Genomic DNA, 15439 nt, shown 5'->3' on the forward strand with positions numbered 1-15439 from the left:
TCAGGAAGAGGGCAACGCCTCATTGTGGCTCAAATTAGCAGTTAGGAGGGCTTTGTCGAAGGTTGCCTGGATGTGTTCCTGGGAAAAACGACAACAATATCAACAAGAAAAAAAAACAGGCTACTACCATGAAGAAATGGATGGTGACCGCTTTGAGGCTTGGTTTAGCTCGGTCCTAGATCGGCTGCCACCGTGAAGCGTCGTTGTGATGGACAATGGGTCCTACCATTCGTGACGCGCGGAGAACATCCCATCGGTCTCATGGCGGAAGGCAGATATCAAGGAGTGCGTAACGTCGAAGGCAATCTCGCAGGATGCCAACAGGACCAAAAAGCAGCTGCTTGACATTGTAGGTATACCGTCAAGACTGACTTTTATAAGCGCCGTTGTGATGTGGCGGCTGAAAATTCTGGATGTGTTGTCCTCAGGCTGCCTCCATACCATTGTAAGTTTAACCCCATAAAACTTATTTGGGCATAGATCAAAAATGGTGCTGCAGCGCGGAACCCATCCTCCAAGACGAACGATGTGCGAACACTTCTGCTTGCTGAAGTGAATAAAGTCGCACCAGAGAACTGGGCCAACGCTGTGCACCATGTAAAAGGCGTTGAAGCCCACTTCAGAAAGATGCGTGGATTTGGTGACAAGCTCCAGGAAATTATCATCATCCTGGGAAATTATGACAGCAGCACAGAGTCTGAGCTGTCTGGCATTGAGCCATTGGAGTGAGCTTCACAAAGTCAAGAGCTTAATCACAGGGGCTCTTCTGGCTCACTAAATCATAATTGATTACCAGTCTAGAAGCCGCCTAAAAAATAGTGCTGTTAATGAACAAGTTTCAGTGCATTGCCTGTTGTACTGATCGAAGTTATCTAGATGTCTTAGAAGGGTGACATGTCGTAGACCTACTTTTCAAGCATTTCACCCCAAAAAAGCCGAGCATCAGGTCAGAGGAAAGCTTGCATTCATTGTATCACCGTGGGTATCTGGTGGTACTGGGGATCGAACCCTGTGTAACGACGCAAACGTGATGAACGTTCCTGAGAATGTTGTGATAACTGTGATGATGTCAATGCTTCCCTTTCACTGTGCTCGATGTAAGTGATCACCTCAACGACACGATGGCGGTTGCACGCTCCCTAGAACTCTGTGATAATTGGGATGAAATCCCTGCTGCCCGTTCACGTTGCCCACTGCTGATGCTCACCTCGAAGACACGACCTCCGATGCGTACTCCCTAGAACTTTGTGATGCCTGTTATGACGTCACTGCGTCCCTTTCACTTTACTGTGGGTTGGTGGTCACCTCGGCTGCATGACTGCTGATGCCGTTCTCCAGAATGCTGAGTGCTTTTTCGTGCTCACTTGCACTTCTTGGATAAAGGCTTTCATAGCCCTTTGAACATTTACGTTTGTTAGATGTTTCATAATTGAACGGCCTCCGAGCACAATGCACTACTAAATAAACGTATGTTTCAACAGGTGTCATGCCACAATACTCAACTAGAGGTTTAGGTCACATATCTCATGTGAATTGGAACAGTTCTGCACAATAAAAGCATGGTTAGCTCTTACTGAATCAAAGTGAACAAGGGCACAGTTCTCTGCAGTGCAAATAGAGTGTTGTGCCAAGTGGTGGACTCCAGAACTATTTTTTTTTTAGTGGGGGCGCCAGGCTTGGAGCTTATTTTGTTATTTATTCATTTAATGCTCATTTACATAACAAATTCTATATTTTTATTATTTTTTATTTTCCACTCCGGAACTTTTTATTGAGTGAGGGCAAGACTTCGAGCTTATTTTGTTAATTATTTATTTAATGCTCATTTACATAATAAATTTTATATTTTTTTATTTTCCAATGTTCAAAGGTTGATGCAAACTGTTACGCTGCGGTGACGACAATCCAGCAGTCAGGAAGACAACGAAGAGGCTTCCAAAAGAAACTGTTTGAGGAGCTGACTCGCGCCCACTAAGAACTGAATGACTCTCGGCGGCGGCTATCGCCACAAGTGCACTGGGCGGTCATCGAACTGAATGCTTGCAGTTCTTGGCCGCACTAAATTTAAAGCTGGCAAGGAACCTTCGAGAAAAAGAACCAAAAGCAGCTACAACAAGGAAAAATGAGGGAGAATTTGCACGTGACCACGATCAATGGAGATAAGTCTTGTCGCATCTCTCATTACAAAACAAAATGATAAAGCCGCGTGCCGATGGTTTCGAATGCGAACGAATAAATGGCGCAAAGATTCACGGCAATATAAAACGAATTTGAAATGGTTTATGGGGGTTTAACGTCCCAAAGCGACTCAGGCTATGAGAGACGCCGTAGTGAAGGGCTCCGGGAATTTCGACCACCTGGGGTTCTTTAACGTGCACTGACACCGCACAGTACACGGGTCTCTAGAATTTCGCCTCCATCGAAATTCGACCGCCACGGCCTGGATCGAACCCGCGTCTTTCGGGCCAGCAGCCGATCGCCATAACCACTTAGCCACCGCGGCGGCTATAGTTTGAATTTGAAATGGGAAGCTTTATAAATGGGAAGCTTTACGCACGAAGAGTGATAAATTGCATTGAAAAAGTTTGTGCATAGTTTGTTTAAATACTGCTAACCATGATCATGTACACTGGTCAGACAGTCAACTTCTATTGGAACATGACTTGTTTAGGTTACTCATATACGAAATGCTTTACAACTGGCTACGAAGCCAAGTAGCTCAGCTCCACTGTGCGTTGCATTAAGAGTCATAGGACTGATGTCTTTCAATTCTCAGAAATCTGACCCAAGTGCAAGCTATTGGAGACTGGGGGGGGGGGGGGGGGGGACGTTTCTTAGAACTTTTCTCAGTTCCATCTTCATGCAACGCACTATAATCTGCTACAACACACCGCGAGAACCACTCTGAAAAAAGCTGTGAGAAGTAGACCTAACCAGGGGCCCTAACGGGGTGGCGACACTAACAAAAGAAGGTCAGGTATGGCTAGAGCGCTGGTGGCTACACAAGAGCAGTTCAATTAGTAGCTTACTCTAGCAGAAAACGGCGACAAGCTGGTATCTTGTACCGCGGCAGGCGCCCGTGAAGGAGCAGAAGTGAGCAGAGATCCAGCGACGATGGTAACCAAGTGGTCGTCACTCACCGCCATTATCAGACGACTGACCAGAAGCAGACGAGACGCTAGGTGGAGGGACGGATGGCGCAAAGTGGTTTTTACTCCATAGGGTACTTGGGGCGCACTGAGACCAAGAAACTCCATTTAAAAATGGGAGTTATAAGGAGGAGAATCCTCCTTTATGCCCCATTATTGTGTGCAAGGAGTAAAATAGGTCATTTAGCACATTTTTACTCAATTCAAGGAGTAAATGTTTCCGCATATGGAGTTTAAAGGGTGACGCCAATCATTTTAACTGCAATTTGGGTTGAATCTCGTTTACAGTGTAGGATGTAATTAACCCGCGTAGGATGTCATTAACCGTGCCGTGAGGGAATAAATTGAGGAAGATGTGAAAGGGGGCAGAGGTTTTTTAAAAAATGGCAACGTTTCCGCGAATTTCATGATATATGGGACGGCTGTTAAGCTGTGTGTTCTTTTTTTATGTAACTCGCTAGGAACGTAAACTTCCAGGCAGAGCGCCCGCCAGTGGCCAGGACACTGACGTTGCGCTGCCGTACTTCTCCTGTGTGTTATTTTATACCTTGTTTCGCTATAGTTACTTCTTGTCGTTCGTGTGAAGGCGCCTGACAAATGGCGGCCGTTTCAAAACTTATATACACTTGGACTTGTTAGACGAAGAGGGCTAGAGGTTTAAAAAGTCGAACGAAGAGCAAGCCAACTTACGAGCTTGGTTCTGCGTTCCCTGCTGCGTGCGAAGGAGTAATATTTTGATTAGACGTTCATGACAGCACGACCTACGATGTTGAAAAAGTTCTGCCGTGACCTTTTAACGGGCACCGAAACCTCTCTACACGGGCACTTTTTCGTTTCGCCTCCATCTAAATGCGGCCTCCGCAGCTGAGATCGACCCCATGGAATTAGAATCATCAGCCGGACATATAGCCATAGAGCCGCTGAGGTGGGTACATGCTTGCATAAATACTTGTACTAAGCACCAAGTACTTAATTGTATAACGCGGTGAAAGTTCCAGGCAGCGCTGTCGTTTCAGCTTGCTGCCACTGCCATTACAAGTGAGCGTACGGGGTTAGCGTGTAATGTTTGCGGGAGGTGATTTGACTTTGCTGTATTATGCGATAGCAGAAGAGCCTCATTTCAGCAGACAGTCGTCGCCGTCCAGTGACCGGCGATGCACCTGGGGAAGAAACGAAAAAAAAAAACAGGAATGTAGTTATGTTCCATGTACTTCTATGCACTTCCATGGACTTGTTCCATGCACTTCCAATTTTTCCGTGCAGTTCTTGTCTTTTCTGCGGAAAGAATGGGTTAAGCATGATTTTACTTTGTGAAATTCTTTGCTCAGGGGCAAGTCCTCTCCTGCATGGTATATTGGTTCGTCTCAGTGAATAGGCAATTGGGCCATTATTTAAACTAGATGAAAAACCTTCACTCTCTTGTGCTTTCGTTTGTATGCTCTCGTTTATGATTAATTTGACGAGTATTATACCGCTATAGACAAAACGTAAGAGCATGCTTGACAGCAAGAGAAAGTGGCAAATTAGCGTACCCTGGACTGTCTTTGTGGGCTGCCCGACGTTGACATCTACAAAATGGCGCATTCACGCAGTGCGCTGGTGTACATGAGCCACGCGGACACTGTACACATGCACATGAACTTTATCTTGTGCCACATAGCGCCTCACTGCCAAGTTGCGCGAAGAGCGAGTTCAGTCAGCGGTGAGTAAGGAGATCTCAGGGTGCCAGAATCAATACCATTTTGCGCGACTCATTTGTCACTTTCAAAATGGCGGTGGTGATTTCAGTATCTATGAACACCTGCACTGGAAGATTTGTCTGCGTCTGCGAGCAGCTTTCCGGCGTTGCATATAAAGGTTGCAGATTTTTCACATATTTTATTATACTTTACTGTTTCTATCGGACGTCGCGAATAAGAAAGAACTGCTCGTCGTGAGGTATTGATAAGTTTATGTATGTGGGGGGTATTAATGACAGCGTTAAGTTAAAATACACTGTTGCGAACACACAATTTCATTAAACTTTTCATTTAATACTAAACACTGCCCACCACCAGCGATTGAATTAGAGATTTGTCTCCGAACTGGGATCGAAGCCCATACTTCCCATTTATTGTTTAGTGACACTAAGTGACAGATTCACTTGAGCATGTCAGAAAGTGCAGCAGTGTTGAAAAAAAAATGCTGCAAAACACGATTGGGCGGAAAGGACTCCAGAGTCGTGACATCCTGATATCAGCTTGATGAGCAGAGCTCGAAGAGCAACTCATTGAAAACTGTATTGCCAGCAAAGAAAGAAAGAAAGAAGGAAAGAAAGAAAGAAAGAAAGAAAGGAAGGAAGGAAGGAAGGAAGAAAGAAAGAAAGAAAATAACGAGCTTGCATCCAAGGGTTGCTAACAGCCCGCTTGAATCCACGTTCACTGAGGGCTGTTAGAGATGGGTTCTTCATAAATTTTATGCCTTCTCCGGAAAGAGGGAAGCGGCGCTGTCTCGGGGGTTGTCATAAAGCGTCGAGCTATCCGTCCGTGAACTGGTTCTGGCGTGCCAGCTGCGCTTTCGTGGCTTGCTCGGCAGCCGTGCTCGCTGCGACAGCAGGCGCGGCACTCGCCTCTCTCTGCCCCTCTGCCGGCCTATGCGCCTCCCAATTATTGCTATCGACCTATCTCCGGAGCGTCCCCTTCCGCGCGGAAAGCTCTGGTCGGCAGGCGCTATCTATCAGCCGAGCGAGAATGAATGGCGACCGCCTGTGCCGCGATAAAGCTGCAGGGATTGCTTCTTTTGCACATGTGACGGATGTCTCTCTGTCTTCCGTTCCTTTCTTTTTTTTTTTTTGTCCACTTTGTGCGAACTGCGCGAGGTCAACGTGGAGAAATCGTACGTTGTGGCTTTTGCCTGGATTCATGCGTCTCCTTCCTGTTCGACTAATAGCTCCAGCGACGGCTTTAAATATTAAAGGCGTCTGATATTTCTGTTTTCGCTCGTTTTGCGTCGGCCCTCGACCCGGTTGTGAGTTGCCCATTGCAGATGTGGTTCTGCAATCGCTCGGAGAATTATTCAGCTGTCGAAAAGAAATCTTAATTGCCGGCCTTAACGGCGCAACCAACTGTTGTTCTTGGACCATACCCTAGATTGTTATGCGAGAAAAGCTTTTGTCTCTCTTTGGCTGATGTCCCGTGTGGTTTGCTTTCGTTTGCACTTTTCGAAAAAGCCCCCTTGCCGAAGCTTAAACGTAGGAATTCGGCATATGATTTTCTAAAGCAGAGAGTACCGATTCTTTTACGATTATAAGCCACTAATTTGCTCACATAGTTTCCTGGCAGGCGTTACATAACCATTGTATAAAGCGTACAGTCAGAATCAATGCGAAAGTGACTGGGTTCGCTTCGGCACAGCAAAACTGATGTGCCATTTGCGGTGAAACTATCTCTTGTTATCCTATAAAAGGGACGGTCAGGGATAGAGCAGAAAAGGACCAGCTATGGGCATCTGTTTTGCTCGCCCTTGCAAAAATGAACTGTTGTAGAGGACTTTAATCTGAACAAGTCAAACCTAAGTGATCAGTCTGCCATTGATTCTGAGCGTACAAGGGGCAATGATATGCACTCGCCTAATTTCGCATTATTGGAATAAACCATCACTTGTGGAGTATATCGAAGCTCGTGTAAAAAAAATAGACACAACGTGCGCAGCTTGTCTTAGGCTCGGACAACCATGACTGGTCAACTAGTTGTTTCTACTGGAGTCGCATATGTCCCCAGCATTAACGAAGGATTGCGGTGGACGTTGCAACACAGTGATGCTGATGTTTTAGTATAAACGCGATACATCACTGAGGACTTCAAGCTTCAAGAGTTCCGTACTTTGGCTTGAAACTAAGTGCATCCAGTGTCCCCAAAGAGGTTGTACTCCGGTTCTTCCATTGTTGTCCTCCCACATCGCGCGTTTATAGTAGCCTTCCAGAAAATTTTGAACCGGTCATTCCAACCGTTCGATCCGTGGCCACAGTGACCGCATTGCAACCGAGGTGAAATCCAAACAACCACGTGTGCTAATATTTATGCTCATGGTAGAGAGAGCTCAGGATGCACTACCGGTGTAGCAGAAGCTGTGGTATAGAAATGTCTGCCTTCTAACTATCAAATGCGGGACGGACTATTGACAAACAAACAAAGAAAAAAATTATACGAGAAAAGTCCCAAATACGGCCCCTCGTGGTCGAAATTAATCTGAAGCCGGCTTTAAAACCGCGAGACGTTTAAATCGAAACGAATGGTCTTTTTCATTTTGGCGTTGTTGGTGTTGATGCACTGGTAAACATTAGTATAATTCTATCGGCGTGTGACGATATTTACATCTTCAGGCATGACAATATCAGGAAGTTTTCTACAAATTCAGACATCACTAAAATGGCGTAGAAGTCTGCTCCACGCGAGCCAGATCTGCGCTCTCTTTGAACAACCGCCAGAAGCCGAGGCAAATTTATTTTTTTACACTTGCTGAGAACTGTTCGAGAAGCGAAGCGTTGGCGGACGCCACCCCACCGGAAGGACATGTCGTGGTCCGATTTTGCAAGAGCCGGCCAAGTGGGCATCACGCGAGCGCAGTGCCGGCGCGCAACGGTGGTCCCCAAATCATCACTCAACCTGTCTCTCCAGGGGGGGAGACGAGCCCGATAACAGCTCGCAATATTATAAATGACGTCTGACTCTTCGCCTTCGCAGTGCCCAGCTGCGTCAAGAAACTGGTTCTGTGTGTTTTGTCGACCTCAACGCTATCTCATCAGCCCATCGCGTCGGCTACGTCCGCGTGTCCGTGGGAGGCAGGCAGGGGCAGGCAATTGAATCTCTACGGGCCTCCAAGCTCTACCGGGACCCGTATGAGGCCGTTCGAGACGCCGTTACATCATCTCGCATACGAGAGCTGAACAAACATGTGTTGCTATAGCCAGAGTTAGGACGGCTTCGAAGCCTGTCTGCCTGCACGAAGCCATCTAGCGGTCCCTTCTGGTGAGTAGATCTGCTGTGCTGAGCACCGAAAGTGTTTTGCTTGAATGAGATGTTCACTAAATTCTTGGAGCGTCTAAACCTGCCATAAGGTGACAATCAGCTGCGAGGAAAAAATCACCTGGTTCGTTGAGGATAACTGCATCTTTGGGTGCGTAGTGTGGACGCTTTTGCGTTTCTACTACGATGAATCAACGCAAAAGTCTTATCTTCGACAGCTTGCACGAATAGAACAGGCTTTAATTACTTGTGCCGTCCGCAGAAATTTGACGCCTTTAGTCACACTTGGTTTCCGAGACAGTAATACGCGGCGAGCTGCATCCTGTATTAATGAGTTCGTGACATAAACGTCATTTGAGGTAGTTCTCCAGGTACAGAGACGATGCGGCGGCTTTTTGCGGGGTTATGAGCGTCCAGGCTTAGAGTGGGTAATGAGGGCATAGAGAAGGAACCCAATTTTATACATCCGCGTTCGTGCGTGCTCGGAGAACTGATTGAACGTATCAAGTAATTCTAAATGGCGCACAGTCTTGTACTACACACCACTTTGTTTGGTTTGGCGACATGTGGGCGGGCACAAGATGTGCTCGTAAGGGTTCGTGCTCTTGGTAGGTATGGTCACATGGTAGCAACATTGCCGGCACCCGTTCGAACTAGCTAAGATATGCTTTTATTTTTCGGGTCTTTTTTCACATAGATTGAAAACACATAAGGATCTGGGGGGGGGGTTGCATAACAGTAACTAGGTTACTCGAGGCCAGCATGAGCCCATAATACGGCTTCACAAGGAGCAATTATACTCATTTAATTACGAGAACGGGGAGGCGGGGTGCATTTGCCTTCGTATTTCCTTTCTCTCCCTGCTTTTGTTTCAATTGAACAGGGGCGCGAAAAAAATAGCCTATAAAGACATGCTCGCGACATGGCCCGGTATGCGAGCAGCAGCGATGACTAGCGCTCCTCTCAAGAGAAAAAAAAAAGTAGTTTAGTTCATGCAACGCAATTAGAAAAAAAAATCGCAATTTTGCTGTTCCGTTCCAGCGTATACTCATAATGCGGTCCCGTTGAATATTGTTCTACTTTTAACTTCGTCGTCTGGGACCCTGACTCCGGACCTATAACACGAAAGGCAGAACCCTTTTTATCTCAATTTCTGTGTGTCTAACGATGGAGCGCATGCAGCAGGAGCGGAAATCGTACTTTGCACATGTAACAAGAACTCAGTTTTGGGGTTATTTTCCAATGGGCAGGAAATGGGGTGGCGAGTGGAGAGAGAAATCAGGAGGCTGAACCTTCCAAATTTTCGAGCAAGCGTACTGTTATCTCTTCCTGGCGTCCAATAGAGATATGCACTCCACGACGGCGGTTGAAAACGGCGCTCTGCAGGGAGAAAAAGAAGGCTGACGTATAAGCTGAAAAGAGCGGATAGTGGGAGGAAAGGCTGGGGGGGGGGGGGGGTATTTCACTAAAACGGCAGCAGAGCAGGGCTGGCCGCACCGTAAACTGTCGGGTGATTAATTGAGCGTGAGCAGCATTGTCATTTGTATTCGTCGTGCGGAGCCGAAAGGTACGGCGTCGGAGAGAGCCATCAATATTCTTCTCTGGGCACAGCCTCCGTCTGCATGCGGTATACAGCATTGGTCGAGAGCTAGATGGGAAACGCGAGGTTCATTACTAGCAGGATTATGTCATCCCGATTCTGAACCCAGGCTTATGCTGCCATGCTGCACGACAAAAAGGGACGGCGTTGGCGACGACGCGTTCGATAAAACCGCGGATCGATTTGCCGGGCGCATTTCCTGCATGATGGATGGGCTGGCCGCCCCCTTGGCAGCGCCGCAACGAGGGCTCGACAAAAACGCCGACCTCCTCGTTGCTCCCCTGCTGCGGTTTTGAGCGAGCCGCCCCTGTGTACCCGTGGGCAGAGTTGCTTGCTCGTATAGCACCGCAGAATTTCGTAAGTTTAATTCCTGCCACGTTACGAAGGGTGGTGAGCCATGAAGAAACACGTCTGGCTCGATGTCACAATGGGGCACCGGAAGACGCTGTTATCACGTTGACACACGCTGGTAGGTCGGAAGCCACGCTCTGATAGCGCAGTATGCACCCGTTAAGAAGCAGACGCATATTTTGTATGGGATTAGAGCACACTACTTAGTCATATGAGGCGTTCTCTTTCATATTACAAAAATTCACCGTTTACGCTGAGAATTGTTTCACCATTGTTCGAAGCGGCTTTCGTGCTGTCATCTTTTTTCGCGTGTGTAATAAACTGAGAAAAATAAAAAGCCTCCTTACTATTCTTTTTTTCATGATTCGTTTTTGGAAATGAGCTCCGCTTCAAGAGTTCGGCGCATATATCGCCGGTGTGTGACTTCCGTTTTTTTTTTTAATTGCAATAACTTCACAATTGTAAAGCCTGAAACTGTTAGACAATTATGGGTTTTGCATTCAGAACAAAATTTCTTAGAAGCAGTGGGTGTAATTACTGATTATCTCGCATGATAGCTGTGTTGTTCGTTGGGTGACATCACGCGCCTTGCGGCGTTGCGAAGAGTGTGGGTTGCTCTGTCCAAAATATACAGCCCAAGGTGCTTGCTTCTGAGGCGAGTAGTGGGACTCTTTAGAACCACTGGAAGGCTTCTGAGGGCTGAGTTAGACGAAAGTTCATGCCGCCTTGGAGAGGTTTGAAAATGAAAAGGTGGCGATGCATGACTCAGAAGCGGCTCCCCTCCCCCACTCCCCCTCCCCTCAGGCTCAATGTACTAATTTTTGACTAAAGCTGTACATTCGACGGGAAGGGTTTCAATGTTTCAAAGTTTATTTCAAACAACACTTGGTTGCCGAGGAGGCGACAAAAAGGCACAGTTGCCTGACGAAGTGTCAGCCCCTTTTCACTCTTATACTCAGAGCTGTGGGAAATTTTTATACAGAATTCATAAACACATTCATCCATGATAATAGTAAAAAGAAAGCATAAAGACATCCGTAAGCACATATTAATATAACACAAATGAGTGCAAAAAAACACAGAAAAGTGAAGAAAACTAGCATGAAGAATCGATATGAATAAAATTCACTGTAAATAAATACACTACATTTAGCACAACATAGCGAGTAAAAAAAAAAAAGAAGGAACGGCAAGCTTAACTAAGGAGAGAGAAAAAAAGCGCATTTTTATGACCGAACGCCCTTCCACAACGGGTCTGTCTTCATGTTCTCGCTCGCACTTAGTTTCCTGTTACTATATATTTTTTCAGCAGTCTTCAAACACCTCCAGTTGGTTTGGTTACTGTAACGTGATATCAGACAAGGACAGGACACATTGCGGCACTAACAGCTGACAAGGTCTGTATGGTCTTTATGTGTACATGCACTCGATGCTATGTTCTTACATATAGTCGCCGATAGCTGACTTTCGATGCGGTCGAACTATACAATCTGTTCTGCGAGGATGGGTTGTTCTACGAAGGGAATCGCCGCATTTTTTTTTCGGTGCGCTGGCTTTGATCTTGCTGGGAAAAACAATAGTCGGGAAGCGGGTTCTGCACGAAGTTGCCTATCCTTAGTCACAAACCGTTTTCAGGAATAATGACGCCCATCTACACTGTGCAGAAACTTGGGCGGCATCAACTCAGCGCCACAAGACACAGAGTGGATGCGAAGCTCGATATCCCGCGTAAAGCCATTCCTGCATGCATGGTACGACGGCTGATCTTATACGTGTATGAAGTCAATGAAGCTGTATGGCTTCCTCTATCGCAAAAGTTTTCATGTACAGCTTGTAAGATCGATTTTCACAGAATTTAGTTGTGAACTGTGTATTTTCTTAACTTTATCTGGTGCTATGAAGCAAGCATTGTAAATGCCGCCCGAAGCACGAAGCAAAATTTCTGCACCACTGGAAATTATGGTGATCCGCTGCTAAAGGTTCATATAGTATATATCATTAAAGCGATCTCGAGCAAGAGACTTCTTGGTGTAGTCACCAACCCAAGCACCCCCGCAACTGATGAGCGAGCTATTTGTAGATTATATGGCCGACATCAGTGAATGTATAGCTTGGCTTTTAGTGCTGCCACGTTTATCTCAGAAATCACACACACCATGTAGCCTCGTACCTTGCAGCGAAAAAAGCACGTTGTTGTTGATGCCCGGAACTTTGTGCATGATGGGGTGGAGCGGTCGACAATTTCAGCGACAAATGTTTAGACAGTGAAGAAAGAATTTGCTCTGCGGAACACGCTCCGTCAGAGAGTCCCATCGCAGTTATGAGTATAGTAATACTGTACGGTTTGTTTTGATTTCGAGTTAAAAATGAAAGCGATTCGGTTCTTGCTTGAAAGCGACGGAACAACTGGAATTTATCGTGTGAATGTGGTCATTGTGCAGCTAAACCTTACCCGACATCACAGCAATGCACCTAATTACCCGTGTCAAACTGTTTTGTGCATTTGTCAGGAGACATTAAGTTTCTTTTGGGAACCTAAAAGCCGGGAGAAAAAATGAGAGGAAGATCTTGTAGTGAACAAAAAGTGGAAGATATAGACAGCAGCTTCACTAATTGGAGTGCATAACTTAAGAAAGGTTCCACAAGAGAAAGATATCACCCCAATAAATGCGCCGAGCAGCACTGTGAGAGACATTTCACACATTAGCGGAATTTTCCAAGCAATATTTTAATATTCACAGTGACGGTACCACGTCTAACTTGTAATAAACATTGTGAAACACTTAAAAGAACAATGAAAGGAAAGCGCCAAAAATAATTTTGTTTAGTTAGAAGACGCGTTATTTGTTGTTATTTGTTGCGTTTTCATGTTATCATACGATTCAGCCTCGATGTCTGGAGGATAACCGAATAGCTAGCTGGTATATGTTTCTTGCGGATCATGATCATACTTTCTGTAAATCTTCGTACTCATATAAATATTTTTTCTAGCTATAGACATATATGCAGACGTATATGGAGAATAAAAATGGCTACAAGGAAGAGCGTAAGGCAAGTGTGAAAGCAAGACCAAAGCAAAAAGTGAATTTGTGTACCGGCAAGAATTCATGCGGGTTCGAGGAGGGGCTAACAAATTCCGCTAGCCTAAAATACCTGATTTTATGGTTGCCAGCGGCGAGCATTTCTGTGCCAAGGCAGTTATAGACGAAACATGCGCGATTTTTAACACGTACATGGCGGAAACAGGTACGGGGCTCTTCAAAAGTCCTCAAGGACATTGGGCGCGTCACCGGAGCAGTCAGCGAGCCATGGTGAGAAGCTCGTCCTTCTCACGCAAACAGAAGGTGCGAGGTTCGATCCCCAGTGCCGCCGGGTACCCACCGGGGCACAAGCTTTTCCCTGACCTGGTGCTCAGCTTCTCTAGGGTGAAAATGCTTGGGAAGTGACTTTCTGACCTTTGTGTCATGGCGTGTCATAAACGTTCATCATCGTCTTTTTTCACCGTGTAAGGTGTCACATTAAAGCGCAAAAAACGCGAAAGAAGTCCTGCCTCACGGCGAAGACGAGTTTCCGGTCCCAGACGAGAGGGCCTGGAACTCTTTATAGGCATCGCACATGTAGCGCAACGCGTCGGCGGCCCGCTGATGTTTAAGTCATTCCAAGCAACTCTCCTTCCCCTTGTCGGCCGAAAGCGACGAGCAATAGCACGCGTACAAGTCGCTGGACGGGCAGGTAAAGCTGGGGGCGGCGCTGGGCGGGCAGCGGCTGTCGGTAAGAGGCGAAAGGCGCGTGCGGCAAGCTTGGCCCGCGGGGAAAAGACGAGCGGCCGTTTCGCGCCGAACACCATTTGTAACTGAATGCTCCCGTTGTGACAGCTGTTATTAGGGAAGCCGGACGTGGCCGGGGCAGACCCGCCCTAATTAAATGGAACATAACCTCAGGCGCCCATCTTGACGCTCGCTCCCATCCGAGCGGCAGCAGCTCGCGGCTCCGTCGCGTGTGGCGCCACTGACCGGGCAAAGCAGTTACGTTATTTATGAGCGCGTTCAGCTATATAATACGGCGCCACTTACCGCCCCTGTTTCGTTCTCGGAAGCTGGAGCTGCTTGAAAGCGCAAGTCTGCCATATACGACGCGGCCGTGGCGAACGAAGCTCGCTCTCACAGCAGGCTTATTCAGTGCACGGACCTCCGCGAACCTCGTGTGCTCCGCAAAGGCAATAGTATACCAGTTGGAATGGGTGCGTGCGCTCATACTTTAGCTTGTCTTCTGGGCTTCTCTTCTCTTCTGTGTCGCAGTATACAGTTCACTGCTGAACCAGTGATCTTTTTTCAATGCAAGAGTGAGCGTCTACAACGCTAATCGGGTCTTGTTTCCTGCGGAAATGACACTCACAAAAAGTACAGTCATGAAATCATAAAATGGCAGTTTGTTTGATTGTATTAAATACGAAAAAAATGGCACCAACTCCATAGCTGGCGAATAAGAAATTACTATTTTTGTTTTTTGATTAAGGCAAAAATTTCCTCTGTCATCGAAAAGGACAGAAACACTTACTTGCGTGCTAACGCAATACTGAAACTCGCTTGCACCCGCACACAAAAAAGAAACAGCAGACACACGTGTCCCAGATTTATATGATGAAAAAAAAAAAAAAAACTCACTCCTCTTTTTTTTTTTATGTGAAGTGAGCGAACGTGGTGATTGTGGCTTGATATTATCCTCGCAGATGACTTTTAAGGAACCAGCGTTATTTCAACATGCGCTAATTCAATTCAAGACGAGTTTTGCCAGAAACAATGCACCAGTATGAAACGCCCGTCCTCGTCCCTTGCTATTGAGTATACAATGTCAAAAGAAAATTTTTCTAGCCGCTGCCTGGAATCGAATTCGCATCCCCCAGTTTATATGAAGCGAGCGCATTAGGTATCTTGCGCCATGGCACAAATACGCCCGTCGAGTCATGCACAGTCGCGAGCAGTATGAGGGTAACAAATTTTGAGCATTCATTTAGTGATTACTTCATAATTATGCCTGAGAGGCACAGTTTTTTTATCTATTCTGACTAGTTTTCCTCTTGCCGTATAGTATTCAATAGCCTTTTCAAGTTTAGTGGGTGAAATAACTAGAAAATTCGCCACTTTATGCAAAAAGTCTGTTCCTCTCATGTTGCTCACGTCTGTACGTATATAAGGCCTTAGTCAAGGCTCCCCAGACCAGAGGTTCTGTTTTCGAGCTGCACAGTGGGGCACTTAAAGCGCCCTTGAATCACTAAACGTCCAGAAGAGTGAGGGTGGAAGTTTTCTTCGCCTTCAGAGATGTGGCGCTTCATTGAC

The sequence above is a fragment of the Amblyomma americanum genome, chromosome 1, assembly GCF_052857255.1.
Source record: "Amblyomma americanum isolate KBUSLIRL-KWMA chromosome 1, ASM5285725v1, whole genome shotgun sequence".
Classification (NCBI taxonomy): Eukaryota; Metazoa; Arthropoda; class Arachnida; order Ixodida; family Ixodidae; genus Amblyomma; species Amblyomma americanum.